Below are 15,693 nucleotides of genomic sequence, written 5' to 3' on the forward strand. Positions count from 1 at the left end.
TTGAAAAAGCAGATTAAACGTAACCGCGAAATCGGCAGGATCGTGCCTTATTAATTTATAATAATAGTAATAAAAATGCTTTGGAGTTCCAACTTCCTGTGGTACGCAAAACTAGTAAATAGTGAAGCTCGGCACAACCTTACGTTGTGGCACCAGCAGCATGTTTGACTTATATAGTTATTAAAATTTAATAGATCATAGTCTGACCCTGGCTATAGTAGACCCAAAGCATTGACAATCGTAGTAATAAAGAAGTTTAACTTCGTTGAACGCTTTGCTCTTTGAAAGTTAAGGATTAAACTTAGCTGGCCACGATGTCTTGGGTGTACAAAACTACCTCACAGACTCTAAACATCTCTGAGCAAGTAATCGAAACGACAGAGTATGCTTTCACTACTTCTTAATTCCTTTCTTTTCTTTTCTGTTTTTCTGATTGAAAATGTGCTTGAATTTGAAGCTTTCCTACAATAGCCAGAAATTGCCAGTCGACGATATAACAGTGCTTTGGCGTGGATTGCCATTACGAGCTGTTAAAACATATAACAGGGTAATGAATTTAGATTCCATGATTAGCTGATATTAATTAAAAAGTTTTTCCAAATTATTAGAGTTGTATGTAAGAACAATGTTACAGTAGCGATGCTGAATGGCGCGTTTCCCGCAGTCGTTACCTTCTAAGCAATTTAATACGTTTACCTATGTCAACGCTCGACGCTTTCTAATTATCATTAGAGAATTATGGCGTAACGTCCTGTACAAGACAGCGTCAAGAAACTACTAGAATGCGCAACATTTTCAAGGATCTAGGATCCAGCGAAGGAACTGACCACTGAAAGTATACAAGCTGCAATGTAGAAAATTTTCGGTCCTTGTTTGTACTTTAATATCTGTAGGTGTTACTTTGAATGTCACTGCCTGATGGTTCAAGGGGTAGAACATGCTACGTGCCGTCCTGTACTGAGAGCTACTCGACTTCACGACGATCCAAGTTAACGCTATCGTTTTCATTATCAATTACAATCGACACGATCGTTGACGACGGTCGCGCGGTGCTGCGGCGTGCATCTAAGGCACAGCACGGGCCATATTGAAGTAAGGCGTGACGAATCCATCGAACGATAAGAAGTTACTGCAGGTCGTGTTTGACGAGGGCAATTCGTATCGCATGAATGCCTTCATTAATAGCTCGCATGGTGCTGGCATATTAGAAATGGAACGGAGCTATTAATTGGAAGAGGCGGTCCTGAACCATCGGCAACAGATGATAACCTGTTGCTTTTTCAACAGGACACACACTGTCGTCAAGTGATTGCTCTCGACAAAGTAGGTCAAAATATTTAGTTAGCTTGGGGATTCCTGGGGATAGTTAGGAGAAATGAGAAATGATTGAAGCAGCAAAAAGCAGCTTGAAATTATGCTGGGACAACATCTCATGAACAGAAACGAAGAATATAGAGCATCACAACCTGGTGTAAGCCGTTGCGAAGAGATGGTGTGATTCTATTCGTCTGCTACCTTGTACGCTTAAACTCGTATTCCTAATACTGTATCATATATTACGTTCGTACGTTTTGTAGTGGGGTGTGATTACGCGAACCAGGGTAGCGTATTATTGATTACCAGTCAAATTCATTCAACAAATAGTTTCCTGATAGACTTTTTGAGCTCGTTTGAGACCGTAAGTGCTTTTGTCTCACTAGTACACCCATTCGAGTATCCAATATAGCATTTTCATAGATATATATATATATATATATATAAAATTCCTTTTTAAACGAAAGCCTAAACCCACGTAAATCTGCAGCGGATTCGTTTTTCGTTGTTGACGAACATGGTACATAAATTATGAGAAAAAAAAAACAAACATCGTTTGGCCTTAACGAGATTACTTATTGACTCTACTTTACACAGAAAGGTCTACCTATTAGTAAATAAACAGTTGCAGGTCACGCGTTTCTTGCTCAACAGCTTCCCACCCTCGGAAATACTTTTAGAAGATACTAATCATATATCGTATACAACATCCGTGTTAGTAAAGGAAAATCTGCCTATATTATAATAGATGACAGCCATAAACTACCATATTCATCGTTTTAAGGGTGATTTGCATTATACGTCTTAGTGTTGTTTAAAGAAACATCTGTCTGTATGGTTAACAGACGATAGCAAAAGTAAGGCCTTACAGCCGTGTGCAGTGTTCTGCGTACGGTATTCTCGAGGCAGTTGATTATCGAATTATTCTGGCTGTAAAAAAATAGGTACACATCCTATATTTGACTCTTCTGCGTATGACGTTGAATAACAAAGCCATATATAGAAGAATCTAATGAGGAGTGGTATCATCAAAGCAGAGGTGGTTTTCGGAGCCGCATCAACAGGCACAAGAATTTATATCTTGGAAACGTCTGTAACTATCTGTATAATTTTGGATGCGTACTCTTGTCTTGACGCACAAAGCCTACGGAAACGTTACACCAGGGAAAAATCGGGTTAATACAAGCCCTAGATACGCCTGCATAGAAGCTAAAATTTCCAAATTCTAGTGCTCCACTCAATAACAGCGTTGACAGGAAATTGCTAATTATTGGTACGCTTATACGAATATAAGCACGGGTAGACGGAAAAATGTAAAGACATACAGGAGCAATAGCAGGAAGCACGAGCCGCCGTACAGACAAGAACACGCTATCAGAGATGTGCCAGCATACGTGATAATTGCATGCTTCGTAGGAGACAGTGAAGCCCTAGAACTAAGTTCTCTGGAGCTCTCTGAAGCTATTCGAGGAAACGGCCTTTCCTTCTGTATGGCACAACACTATCGATCTCTCGTAAGTTAAACAAAAGGAATAAGTTCTAACTGATATCTCGCGTAACTCAGCTGGGCGTGAAACTCACTAAAACCAGACTATACAAATCTTTGAATAAAAATCATCAGTAGAGGAAGGCAATGTCAAAATCTCACCGAAAATGTATCTAAGCAACCCTATTACAGGAAAACAAATGGTATTAGGTTCCCTATTCTTCGTGAAAATGTCAGTAATTTAAAAGTATAGTAAAGATAACTTCGGTCAACAGAACAATGACACATCTGATTCTAAGAAAAATGAATTGTTACTCGGGCTAGTTAGTCGAACATAATGGCTTTGGCTATATACAAGGGGGGTTAAATTTTTGACGAATTCATAATTAGCTCACTTCGCATTGTAACTGCGCTTAAAATAAAATTTAAATTAAAAAAAAAAAAACTTGTAACGAAGTATTGTAATTTGGGTTTGAGGATAAAGGACATCGACAGCTAACTTGCGCGGTGCTCGCTTCAGCTAACCAATGACACCGAGCCGCCGATCTTATCAGATAAAGCCACGAGCAACTACATGATAAAGCTTCAAAGAGAAACCATAGGACCATTCGTTGCAAGGAAGACTAGATCTTCTGAGCTTTTATTATGCTACTCAAGTAAAAATAAGGAGACATTCTGGGCGGTTATTGTGTTTACTGATCTGCTGGGGGGAGTCGAGCTTGTGTTTCTAGTTAACGACCGCAGGAGTGTCAAATTGGCGATTTTACTAACTTCATTCCAGCAACAAAACCCAATTCTTACATAGACTTAGCTCAAGGCCTGACTCCCACACACAAAATGCGCGCAGTAAGGAACGAACACCTGTTGCTATCGCTGTTCCGCGAAAAGAAGTATCGATAATCAGTGAGGATCTGCAGCTGTTAAGTCCGTTTAAACTAAAACTTTGGTAGTGCAGATGATTGATGTGTATTTTTTATAGGTGGGTCGTTATGGTGGCTACTGACTAAAACGCAAGCAAGCACGAGGGTTCAATCTCAGCGTTAGCAAAAATGATTACCAGAAATTATACAATATAATAACTAAGAAAGATAAGTAATTAATAAAAACGAAGACTTATTATTAAGATCTATATTGCTATATCGTTTCAAAGGTTCATCGGAGAAACCGCTTTCCAATAAGGCCCTTTTCGATTAGATTCTTAATGGGAGCATTCTATATCTAAGAGGTGCTTCCGAGATTTTATTGATAGAGACGATATAGCCGAAAATTCCTGATTCTAATAATAATAATATTCATAAGAATAATGATAATAATATCGGGCTCCACTTGTTTTGGGTTTGTGGGGTGATGCTGCGACACTTGACGTGGATCCGCCAACCTGCTTGCCCTTTATGAGATGTACCAATATTCACGACGTCGGTCACGGTGTATCAACTAGACGATCCTCGATGAGTACCCGCAGTGAGCTGCAAGATGGTTAAAACGAGTCACCCTAAGCTAAGGCACCAGAGTCACGAGTAGTATTGCCTAGTATTGCCAAGATCAGCAGAGGCCGTGGTATCCATTCCGAGTCTTTCATCAAAACCCCCAGGGCGTTTATTGGTAACGTGCTATTTTCCAAGGCAGAGCCTAAGCTAAGGCTCGAAATCATAATCTCTGTGATAGCTTTGCGGCCAAGCTATATGTGTGGTGGTATTAAGATTTTGTAATTATGCAGGTTCGAACACGCAGATACACACAGATTTCGCGCTGGGAGCCAGCCGTACGATGGAATGCCTAATGGCGATAGCAGACGTAGAACTCGAAACATAGGGAGGATCGAGAGGATATTCGCGGCTGCGAAGGTGGCCAACGCAAGAAATACAACAACGAAAAGAAGGTGGTGCAGATCCTCGTAGAACCAATGATTGTTTTGACGATCAACTGCCTTGACAGGTTGAGCGCGAACTTCATCAGGCTAAAGCCCTCAAAATCGTAGTCAACATGGGCACCTGCCATTTAGTATCCTAGGTGCGAGAGCCAACCCAGAATGTCCTCAATTCTTAAACAAAGGAAAAACAAAAAAACTCCATGCGGTCCACAGCAGCGGGACTTTACGTGACAACAGAGGCAGCTTAAGTTCTTCCTGAACTCAGGCAGGTATTAGTAGAACCAAACTCACCCTGGACTTAATGAAAAGCGCCGGCAAGATTCTGCCGGGTAAGCGTGGCAGAGCTGTCACGAAATTTATAATACTGTAACATGAAAACAAATCAGCGGCTACAAAAGCGTTCGTATCTGTCAGTCAATGCCAAGGTTGAACTAGTATAGGCTTAGATAGAGCACTTATATTACTACTGGACGCCAATTTTATTGCGAGCTTCGATAAACTAACTTTACAACAGTCCCAGCTGCAAGCAAACGTAAGTTAATAAATAGTATAGAGGAGTAACAAGGACAAAAGCACTATAGCCTGCCTGACTGTAGACGCACAGGGTAAGGCATCAAACTTTTTGTCTGTATTTAGCTGCAGTAAATAGATATACGCAGCGGGAGGACGTCAATGGCGGCCATAATAGTGGGGTTGTTTGACTTAAGATAACAGCAAAGCGTCAACATTTTGTACATAACACTAGCGCATCCTACTAAAACAATACTGTATATATATTATTATACTATATACAATATTATTTACACTTCAATTCTTACTATACTGGAAGTGGGAACCTCTTATGGTACTTTGATTTCACGAGTCTGGAAAATGAGTCAATCTTGTTTTCTTTTTCGTATTTACTTGTCGAAAGACGAATTTAAGATAATTTTTTTTAAATGATATGTTTAGATCGCATTGTAAATTACCCTAGTTTAATCAACGCGTCCACCTTTGACTTTTAAGAACACGCAATAACCTTGTTTGGTAAAACAGACGAGTTGTCCGGCAGTGAACAGCTGGCGTACATTCAGCGGGGGTGGTTCTGTGCCTGGGCCTTTTGTTACTGCCATCATTTTAATTTATCAATAAAATGTAATTTGATTTAAAACCTTTCGTTGTCTGTAGACCAACGTTTGCTTGACAAGCTCATAAAATTGCTGGCCCTTATGGCTGCAGTCCCGAAAGATTGTTAACGACCCAACGAGGATTCAGTTATAGCATTAAGTTATAAATAATGGTAATAATGAGAAAACAGCATATGTGATGTTTTAGCGTAGTTGTTTTTAGAGACATTTTTGTAGTCCTTTGCTGAATCCTGCATGATTATACATAAACCGAAGCGGTTTTTGAATTTGCAAGCGGCCGTGTACAGCAGATTATTAATTAATAAATTACCTCAGCTTTACACCTATCTGTAAGTACAAGTTATGTTGAAAAAGTTCTGAAAAAGTGAGAAGAAAGCATGTGCGCTACGTTGATCTTGAGTGAAACTAATTAACTGTATTTGCCTCAGATACATAATACGCTTCTCAATGGTCACACGTATGAGGAAAATATGCGCTAGAAAACGTCCGCTGTATATACCTACGTGTAGACAAAAAATAGTCTACTTCGTCAATCAGCGTAGGAGTGTCGGAAGATACCAACGCGGAATGATTTATTAGCTTTATCGTTAACCCTGTCGTCCATATCTATGTTGACGGTAGCCTGCTTCATCGATTTTTCCACATTTTCTCGTCACCCGTGCTACGTGTATCCGCTCTCATTTATCTGTAGACCGGATCACTCCCATCCCGACAGGTGCTTCATTTCGTAAAACCGTCGTAGGACCATGAAACAAGAATAGGCTCAAATGTTAAAGGTAAATAGACACTATTAGATGGACCAGAGGCCTTATACGTCCTGGGTATAATGCGTCTACTTGACTGACGGCTGAATACCATCGAAGCCTCATGAAAACTTTTTTATACCAGCATAAACGACTATGTGTTAATATGTGGGTTCTATTAGCGATCTTTTTCCTCTTCAGCCGCACTGTTCATTGCCTACGGGGGGAATGTGTTTATTTACCCGTCACGGAGATACGAAAAAGTCAGAAGGCAACAGATAGCTGAAGACATGGATATGGGTGTGGAAAAAAATAAAGTGTATTTTCTATCTAAAAGTAATATTGAAGACAGATCGCTCCCATTCCGACGAACTTACTTAAGGGATAGCTACTGAACTGGCTTGATGAGGAACAGAACAGCCTATGGCCAGAACCTTTTGCGAATAATTAACGTCCACGGCCCTACGGTAGTATTTGTGTCTGCACATGTGCGACGAGCAAAGCGTTTAGTTCTCGAACAGCTGTCTGAATACACGATGAGTTTTAAAGAGGACAAGGAAGAAGAAGATTTTTCCTATTTAAGGAGTGTAAGAGTAGCCTCTCGTAGGGGAAAGCGTTTACCTACTACTGAGCGGTCGGCATTCGACAATCAGGCAGCGTATACTAGCTCTACAGATGAAACAGGAAGACTTAGCTGATCAATACTCTACGCTATTTGGCAGCTCTGTTAATCTGTTTCGGGTTTTTTGGATTATTTCGAGGCACTCTAGGAGCTGTTGCACGCCAATCGCTAGGGAGCACACGCTCGTGCACTCTAGGAGCAAACGGCAAACATAACAACAAGTCATCAAGGCATCGTTGTTAGCAGCTTTAAGAGTGGTTGCTTGCTCCTGATTGGACCCATTTTGTTGTGACGTGAGTCTTTTATTCATGCTGTTGAAATCACAGAAAAAAAACGCCGCTTTCTGAAAAAGCGTCTTCATTCATCTTCTGCGTATTCAACTTCTGTCGATTATTCGTTAGCAATAACTGATATTCTTTTGTTTGTGCCAGTGCACTTCATTAAGATGGAGTAAACTCTTGTGTTCTTCGATTTTTGTGGTAGTGCATCGCACTGCCATAGGGTACTTAAATACCAATAGCGGAATCCGCTGAATTTGGGCTCTCTCTAACCAGTGTTTTTGATCAACGTTGTCGGCACGTCTATGTCGACCTTTACCGAATGGCCGTCGGTTTGCTTTTGCCGGGATGTCATCCGTCCATTGGTGATACAAAAGCAAAAGCTTCGGTTGTTAGCCAAGGAAAAGCCTTACCGAGTGGCGGTCCTCGTAATCGTTGTATTAGTACTAGTAGTGGCAAGCGGAGCGAGGGTTTTGGCGGCTTTTACGAGAGAGGTAGCGCCGCGCCGTTCCGCGATGATGGTGCTGCAGGCTTCCGCTGCTGACGGCAGCATCCGTGGTGGTGGTTTTGCCGTTGGAGGTGAGCACAGAGCGAGTGCACTAGACTTAGCTTAGGCCCAGCTGCCATATTCCGGACTAAAAGCCTCCTGGTGCTGCTGCTGCTTCAAGCGTGTGCGAGAGTAGAATGGATGGGGTTGAGGAAGGGAGGACGGGGTGTGTGGGTGGGTTGTCCCGCTGGCCGCCACTGTCTGACTCTCTCTCTCTCATTTGCAATATCTCTTTTTCTCTTTCCTTCTCGTTCTACCCTTGCGGTCCTTTCCACGTTCCAGCTCTGTCGTCTTGCCTGCCTGCTATCCGTAACGTTGCCTGCTGGCCTGGGCACCTTCAAGCCTGCCTGCCTGCCACTAAGCCTGGGACGCTGCCTGCCATAGTGTTCCCTCCCGCATAGAGGAGGACCTTTCGCCCCTTCCCCCTGCTCGCCACAGCGGCACGGCTGTCTGCCTGCGTTGCCATCCAGACGGCAAAGCAAGCAGGAGCATGCAACATAGAACCTGCCTGCCTGCCTGCCCTGGCCTCTGCCACTAGAACTGGCACCGCTACCATCACCACGACGATGCGAACGACGACCAACCATCTCATCCCTTTCCCCTGCTTTATCCCTCCGCCCGCCGCCGCACGGCGGCCCTGAGGGCCGGGCTGAAGGCCGCCCGCTTCAGCAGCAGGGTCTGCCTGCCGCCCGCCTGCCTGCCTGGCTGCTCCTGCCTGCCTGGCTACCGCTGCTGAAGGTTCCCGTTCTGATACGATACGAAAGGCAAGCAGCGGGCGGACCAGGACCATCATCGTTGTATAAAGAGGGTGCATCGTCGAAAAGAAACGCCGCCGTTTTCCTTCGGCAGCAGCGGCAAAATCGTCGTCTACTAGCAAACACGAAGACCCTCAGTACAACAACTAATATCATCGACGTTTTGTTCCGGCAGTAAGTTCGTGTTACCGACGATTCCAATAAGGGGAATAACCAACTACGCTATTTTGACACCAACAAAGTCAACAGGAACCATCAACTTGGAATGCCCATTATTAATACGACAATAGCAATAACAACAACAATAACAACAACTACAACAACAGCAGCAGCAACAACAACAATATTGAGGGGCAATCCACGAGAGCACCCGCCAACACTTCCTTTCATCTGTTGTTTACGCGTGAGTATGTCGCCGGCGCTTTGAGTGTCTCTGCTAGTCTACTCTTTGGCGGTTTAGTCTATTGTTCTACTACCCGGTGCACATCCATCCCTACAAGCGTATCTTCTACTTTTATTTTCGTCTGTGAGAGCTTGCTTGCATCGAAAGGATCGCCCAAAAGTTTGGAAAGCGTCTGGAGGCTTCAATGTCGCCGTGTATTTTGCCCACGTCAATCTTTACGGAGTTGTGACAACCCGTGTGTGCGCGGAGTGCGTGTTGTATCCGTTCGTTGTGTTATCCGTGTGCTTGCTGAGTGACGCAACGGTTCGGCACCTTTATCTCGACACCACAGATATCATTTCTTCATTTGTTAATGCCGTAGTTGTTGAGATAGGAGAGGGGTATAACAGGCAAGGTTCACAGAACTGAAAAATCACTCAGCAGATGACTAAATGAAGATGTCGAGTGAGTTAGCTAGCAAGTGAAAGCTCGTGGGAGATACCTCTACTTTTAATCGTAGCACTCAGCAGAACAAACGACCGCTCAAGTCAGCTCAGCTTGTATTCGACCAAAATTTTAAAGCGCATTACTATTGTGCGCTGACAACAACAACAACAACAACAACAACAACAAAAACAACAACAGCAACAGCAGCAGCAGCAGCAGCAACAACAACAACAACCGCAACAAGCCACAAAGCTTTCACGCATTGCCGCCGTTATCGTTGTGGCTATCGTTTATCCCTTTACTCCCCCCTCGATCATTCTACTAATCTTTGTTTACTCATGCACCCACTCTCTCTACGTGTCGCTGTTGTCATCAGCTTTGAAGTGCGCTAAAACGGCCGGCTGTGTCTACCCATTTTGAGCGTCAAGATACGGTACAATAATGGTACTTTTCTCTCGACTTTAGAACGAGATCATTAACATTAATGCGTGTAAATTAGTGATCTAGCGCAGCCGTAAAGAGAATCTGCCAGTGAGGCGCATAACAACGCGAAGTGATCCAGTGAGGAAAACACAGCAACACGAGTGAAGAAGCGAGAGAAAGGAAGAGAATCATCTGGGTTGTGCTTATGTTGTTCTGTGGAATCTTCCGTAGCGCTAGAACCGTCAGCTTGACCGCCATCTTCGTCATCCTAGATATTCCCACCATCATTGGGTGTCGCGAACGTAGATTGCCACCTGGCTACTACTTCCAAATACTTAAAACTTATTTCTTTTACTTATACATTATCTAGAATACAAAGCAAGCAAGGAACCAAAAGACTAAGCGGCGATTGTTTGTTCCGCCACGACAAGCACTGATTTAAGTTCTTCACGTTTGGCTCGACACCGAGAGAGGGAAGACAACAAGTGGGCGGAAATCTTCAGTGTTGTTAAACGAAGCAGTAGCGATGGCAGTAAAACTAAAATTTTTATCATCAGCATTATTAGTCGTAGAGATATTTGCATAGAAAAGTCAATTGTGGACTAGATATTTTTAACAGGACCATTATTAGCACTACTACGATTTCAACCGTTTTTGCTACAATTTCTGAGCTGCACGCAGAGGTGGTAATCCGATCGTGCAGCTGTGGCGTCGTCGTCGTCGTTGTCGTCGTCATTCTTGTAGTTTCTGCTGTCCAGAGCCTGAAATTGTTGAGTTGAAATCACGGTACCGTATAGCAGAGGCGCAATATGACAAGTGAGTAGTCTTCGTAGCGGCAATTAAAAAGCAAAAAGAACGAACCAAAACACAATGAAAAAAACAGCAATACTTAATTAACAACGATCATGATAGCCATGTCGATCGCATCAATATCGCACAAAAATACAAATTCGCTGGTCTAGTGCTTATAGCCGTCATCCGTGACAGTCTCGTGGGACCTAATAGTGTTGCTGGCACCAGCTTTCTCCTGGCAAGGATTAGAAAAGGCAACAGCAACAAATCACAGAACAACAACAACTTTACAAAGCCACAAGATAGAGAAATAACACGAAACATAGAGAAAAATAAGAAGAAGAACGATAAAAAAACTAATCGACAACAGAGAAAAATCATTATAGAAATTGTGCAGTAAAAAAAGAGATGATTGTCGAAATATAAAAACAAAAACGTCCGACGTGAATACGGATAAGCATATACTCAGGTAAAATTGATAAATACTTAGTTGCTGTTTCTACTGCTATTGCTGTTACGTTCCGTGTTGTTGTGCTGGTACGGTGCGGGTGGGGGTGCGCGTGAGGTTGTGGAGCTGTGGGGGCTGTGGTGGGGATGTGTGTTGCTGCTACTTGTGGCCACCGACGGCGAACTGTCCCAACAAGCTTCTGCTTGACGAGAGGCGGGACACGACAGCCACGAACAGGCGGCCGCCTCCGCCGCCATACGTCGGGTCGACGGCCCTCGCCGTCGTCGTCGTCATCATCATCATTATCACCATCGTCACCATTATGATCATCGTCAGTAACATTAAATGCAAGGGACTGCTTCTCCTCGTCACAGCCGTCGCCCCCGTCGTCGTCATCACCACCATTGTTGTTGTTGTTGTTGTTGTTGTTGTTGTTGTGGGGGCAGTGTTCGCCGCATTCATCATTGCCGTGTCCATCATCATCATCATCATCATTACCACAATCATCACAATCATTGCTGTTCCTATCGACAGCAGCGACACCGTCAAAGTCGATGATGACAGCAACAACAACAACAACAACAAGCAGAGTCTCGCCTAAGTGGAAAACTCTTTCCCCGTGTAAAATGTCATCACAGTATCAGCAGTGTCCGCATCACTCTCAGTCATCACTGTCTTAGTGAACCCAAAGGAATAGCAGTTGCTCATAGGAATCGGATACCTCGCCGGCGACTAAAAAGCAAAATCTTTCAGTTGTGCAGGCGTGAGTTCGGTAAGCCTGTGCAGACGTCTGTTTGCCTGTGTGTATGTATGTGTTCCGATGCGTTTGTGCCTGTTTGTTCACTGCATAGAGCAGTGAGTGACGTGAGTGAATTGTATGTTGTTATGTGCAGTGAATGTTCTATTGTGCTTTACTGTTAGAAGTCTGTAAAGTTGCGCCCTCAGGGGCAGCCAGACGGACCGTGCACGCACAAACGTTTCAAGCTGCGCCCAGGATGCTCTTGTCCTCCGATGCCTGAACGCAGTTCAAGAGGTGAGCTTGCGTATTACTGTTATATTAAAGCCGGTAAATGTGAAGGGTATCGCGAACAGAAAGGTTGTATGTGTTGATAAGAACTCCAACCAACATTTTTTTAAAATTTTAGTCACTTGAGTTTTTTACCATGTGCCGATCGCGAAGCTTGACTTGACGACCACTGGTTTCTTTAACCAGAAGTTTAGTAGTTCAAACCAACGGGCCGATATTTCACTTGCACTTCTACCATCTCAATTTGCATCACTGTCGTGCTGCATTTAACTCCGTAAGAGGTTCCAGATAGGGTTTTTTTTAGCATCACGCAGGTCCGCGACGAGTCGCAGATGCAGCATCAGGAACAGCCCCATAAACACGACATTACAATTCAATTTCCATTGCGGTCCGTGAGAATGGGGTACGCTGCTACGAGTAAGAAGCCAAAGTAGTTCCGCGCGATGATACTTAAAGTACCTAACCTTTACTTCAGGTGGCAAACGGACGACAAAGGAAGAGACAAAAACGACCAACAGGAAAGAGAAAAGCAACTTGATTGAGAGGCAGGCAGACTGACGCGGGAGCGGGTAGTGCAGGTGTTGAAAGAAGACCAACCTAACCCGGCGGGACTATGCGATGCTCTTGACAGGTAATGCCGGCAATGAAGCCGGTTACTCTAGTGCTGGTCTGCTCGCTCTAAGGTGGAGATGGTAGCGCTTGTCCTACTTTTCACTGCCGTGTCTTGGTTTTCTGTATGAAGTAGTAAGACACTCAGGCCGTTTGCGGCTTGCTGGGTTTGTGGTGGAATTAGAGATAGTAGGCGACGCCGTTTGCTTTTGCTTGTTTGGTATCAGTATCAGCGACACGAGAGGGTCGCCGGTTCGGTGCTGCCTCTTTATGGCCAGGTAGATGTTTGCTGCTACTGCTGCTGCCACCGTCGTCGCTACCTTTGTGCTGGCGCTGCTTCTTCGTCCATGGCTTTTCGCACTGTCGGGCGGGGCGGGGCGGGGGGAGGGACTGGCTAGAGCAAAGGAGAACGAAGAAAAGGTAAAAAAGAGGAAAACTGTTCCGGCAGTCCAAAGGACAGTGAAAAGGAAAGACCATTTCCTACCACCCCACTAGCTACCTATAAAATGGAGGCAGAAGCTGCTGCCGCTACCGTTAGGTTTCTTCTCTGCGGGAGCTAGGAACGGGGCAACTTGGTAAAAAAGGAAATGGGCTATGGAGGGTTGAGGGCACGAAACTCTGAAACCCAGAGAAAGATATAGAGAGAGACGGAGGTGCGTCTCGTGAAGAGAAGAAGATCTGGGTGGTCTCGTGCTACGTTTCAGTATTGTCGGCGGCGCTTGCTGCACTGTATTGCCCGAGGCAATACAGTGCTTTCTAGGGCTTTCGCAAGCGCTCGTGAATGCTTTTCTCACCGTTCTCTGACCAAGGCTGCATAAGCAGTCTTGAAAAGCGGTAATAAGTGCGCAACGGTAGAAAACGTCAAACCAGAACCCAGCAACGCACTGACGTACGGACGAACGACAGCAAATACGATTGTTGCCTAAACGATCCTCCCAAGCAAACTGTCACGGCCCTCTTCCTGGCCTCCCGTAAAGTCCAAGAAAGCCTAAACGCGTCCCCTATAAACAAACGCAGTGCAAAGAATAATCGACGTAATACAATTGTAACCACAAATGCAGAATCAGATAAAGACCACACGGATGGAAATACTTATAGTAGTTCACGAACATTTTGTGAAATGATTTTTATATGACTTAACAAACGGGCTACCACTGATCTCATCTGTTGTAACATGTGCATTTTTGCCGGCTATTCTTACCAGCAATTGCTTGCCGATGCTAATCGGTAGATGGTTCTCTCTACTGGATAAGACATTGTAAAAGAAATATGGGGAGGGAATTTTATGTTTAATTTTTTTTTTTGAAAACTTTCCACTTCTTGAATTTATCAAAATTCTATTTTACCAAAAATCTATTTTTTATTTTTATCTATCGATTAAATAAAGTTGACTTTCCAAGCAAAAGACAATATTCGATCCTGTTTGACACAACGGTAGTTTACTGTTAAGTTCTACTGGTCGAAAATTCTGAAGCCATATAAAAAGCGGAAACATGGGCTTTCAAGGTTCTTAACCTGCCGGAATAAATGCCTATATATTAGATTTATTGTCTGTGACATAGAAAGAATCGATTCGAATCGAAAGCGTAGTACTAGTAGATGAGGAGACACAGGTTAGGTGTATACGAGGACGCAACTGTCCTTCTACATGCTGTAAAAACGTAAGCCCACTTTGGTCGCCCCATTGCCCCTATACCGTACGATTAAATCTGACTGCGGTTCACCAAGAGAACAATTAATCGTATCTCCCCCATTTATTTTACTCTCTAGTTCCTGTGCTATGTTTCAAAGATGCATTACGTAAATGGCAGTGATATATATGATAATATCTAAATATTCCTTTAAATACTGCCTACTTAAATTGACAATCAGGCCATTGACAACAATGTTAGCAACAAATTAGCTATTGTTATTACTGATGTTAAAGTGTATTAATGTCAGTAATTTTTGTTATGCTCGTAGTGGTCGTTTAAACGATTCGAGAAAGCCTTATTCTGTATTACTTTGTTTATGTACTTTGTGTACTACGTACGTGTGCTTATGGTGCACAGACAGATACGAACATATTCTTTGACACAGGTTACTATTACACTGTTAGCATTGCACTGCACTAAACTATAGTGTTAGTCAGAGATATAATCTGATTTTGAAACGGCACGTGCCCGATTTATACTTTCAGGCGCATTTGAGGGTTCGCGGTTCTTCTACTGTTACTGCTATCCTGAGCGCTAAGTTGTTGATCGCACAAAGCTGGTTCTTAGTTGTATGATTTAAGATAAATTCAATTTAAATCTGTGATCTTAACAGACCAAAACACTTTGTGGCTCAATACTTGAATAGATTCTATTGTTCTAAAATTGTTATTATATGAGTAGGGGATCACTGTAATAGTCCAAAACGAACGCAAACTCTCTCATCAGCAAAGCACAGCGGAGCACCCTAAGTGTGTACTTTGTTAAATAAAGTATGTGTGTACATATATATCTTTTCTACCTTTAAATGATGGATATATGTTTTCTGCGTACAATTTACCTACTACGTTGTCGGCAGGTAACTTTGAAATCGGTTTGTTTCCTTACGTTATCGCTTGAAAGTGTAATTCAAATAATACATGAACCTACTTTTTAAAATATAGCGTTATGTATTGCGTTAGGGGATGCGCTAGGGGACCCCTGTACGCGACGTTTTATGGCTAAACCTAAAACTGATGAGGTTATTTTGCGTTGTAAAAAAGTTTTATGCTAGAAATTCTCTGTTAACAATTCATGAGTTTTTTTTTTTTTTTTTTGAATAAAATTAACTAAGGTTTGACAACAAATAATT

General features: G+C 43.1%; 1 protein-coding gene and 1 long non-coding RNA gene across 4 annotated transcripts in view; one reads left to right on the top strand and one right to left on the bottom strand.

The window, feature by feature from the left end:
• Nucleotides 1-10,749: 10,749 nt before the first annotated feature.
• Nucleotides 10,750-15,693, bottom strand: part of LOC147753535 (uncharacterized) — an 11,945-nt gene continuing 7,001 nt past the window's right edge. The window contains exons 2-3 of the long non-coding RNA XR_015310927.1: nucleotides 13,665-13,871; nucleotides 10,750-10,819 (exon numbers count right to left, since the gene is read on the bottom strand). This is a non-coding gene — a long non-coding RNA (uncharacterized LOC147753535). The remainder of the gene's footprint in view (nucleotides 10,820-13,664; nucleotides 13,872-15,693) is intronic.
• Nucleotides 10,819-15,693, top strand: part of Shaw (potassium voltage-gated channel shaker cognate w) — a 56,497-nt gene continuing 51,622 nt past the window's right edge. For 2 of the 3 annotated variants that reach the window (XM_022832697.2, XM_022832702.2), the window contains exons 1-2: nucleotides 10,819-12,267; nucleotides 12,737-12,892. The gene's annotated coding sequence lies outside the window, so the exon portion shown is untranslated. The remainder of the gene's footprint in view (nucleotides 12,268-12,736; nucleotides 12,893-15,693) is intronic. The other variant, XM_022832699.2, reaches the window with a different exon arrangement.

This window comes from Varroa jacobsoni, unplaced genomic scaffold, assembly GCF_002532875.2.
Source record: "Varroa jacobsoni isolate VJ856 unplaced genomic scaffold, vjacob_1.0 scaffold_405, whole genome shotgun sequence".
Lineage (NCBI taxonomy): Eukaryota > Metazoa > Arthropoda > Arachnida > Mesostigmata > Varroidae > Varroa > Varroa jacobsoni.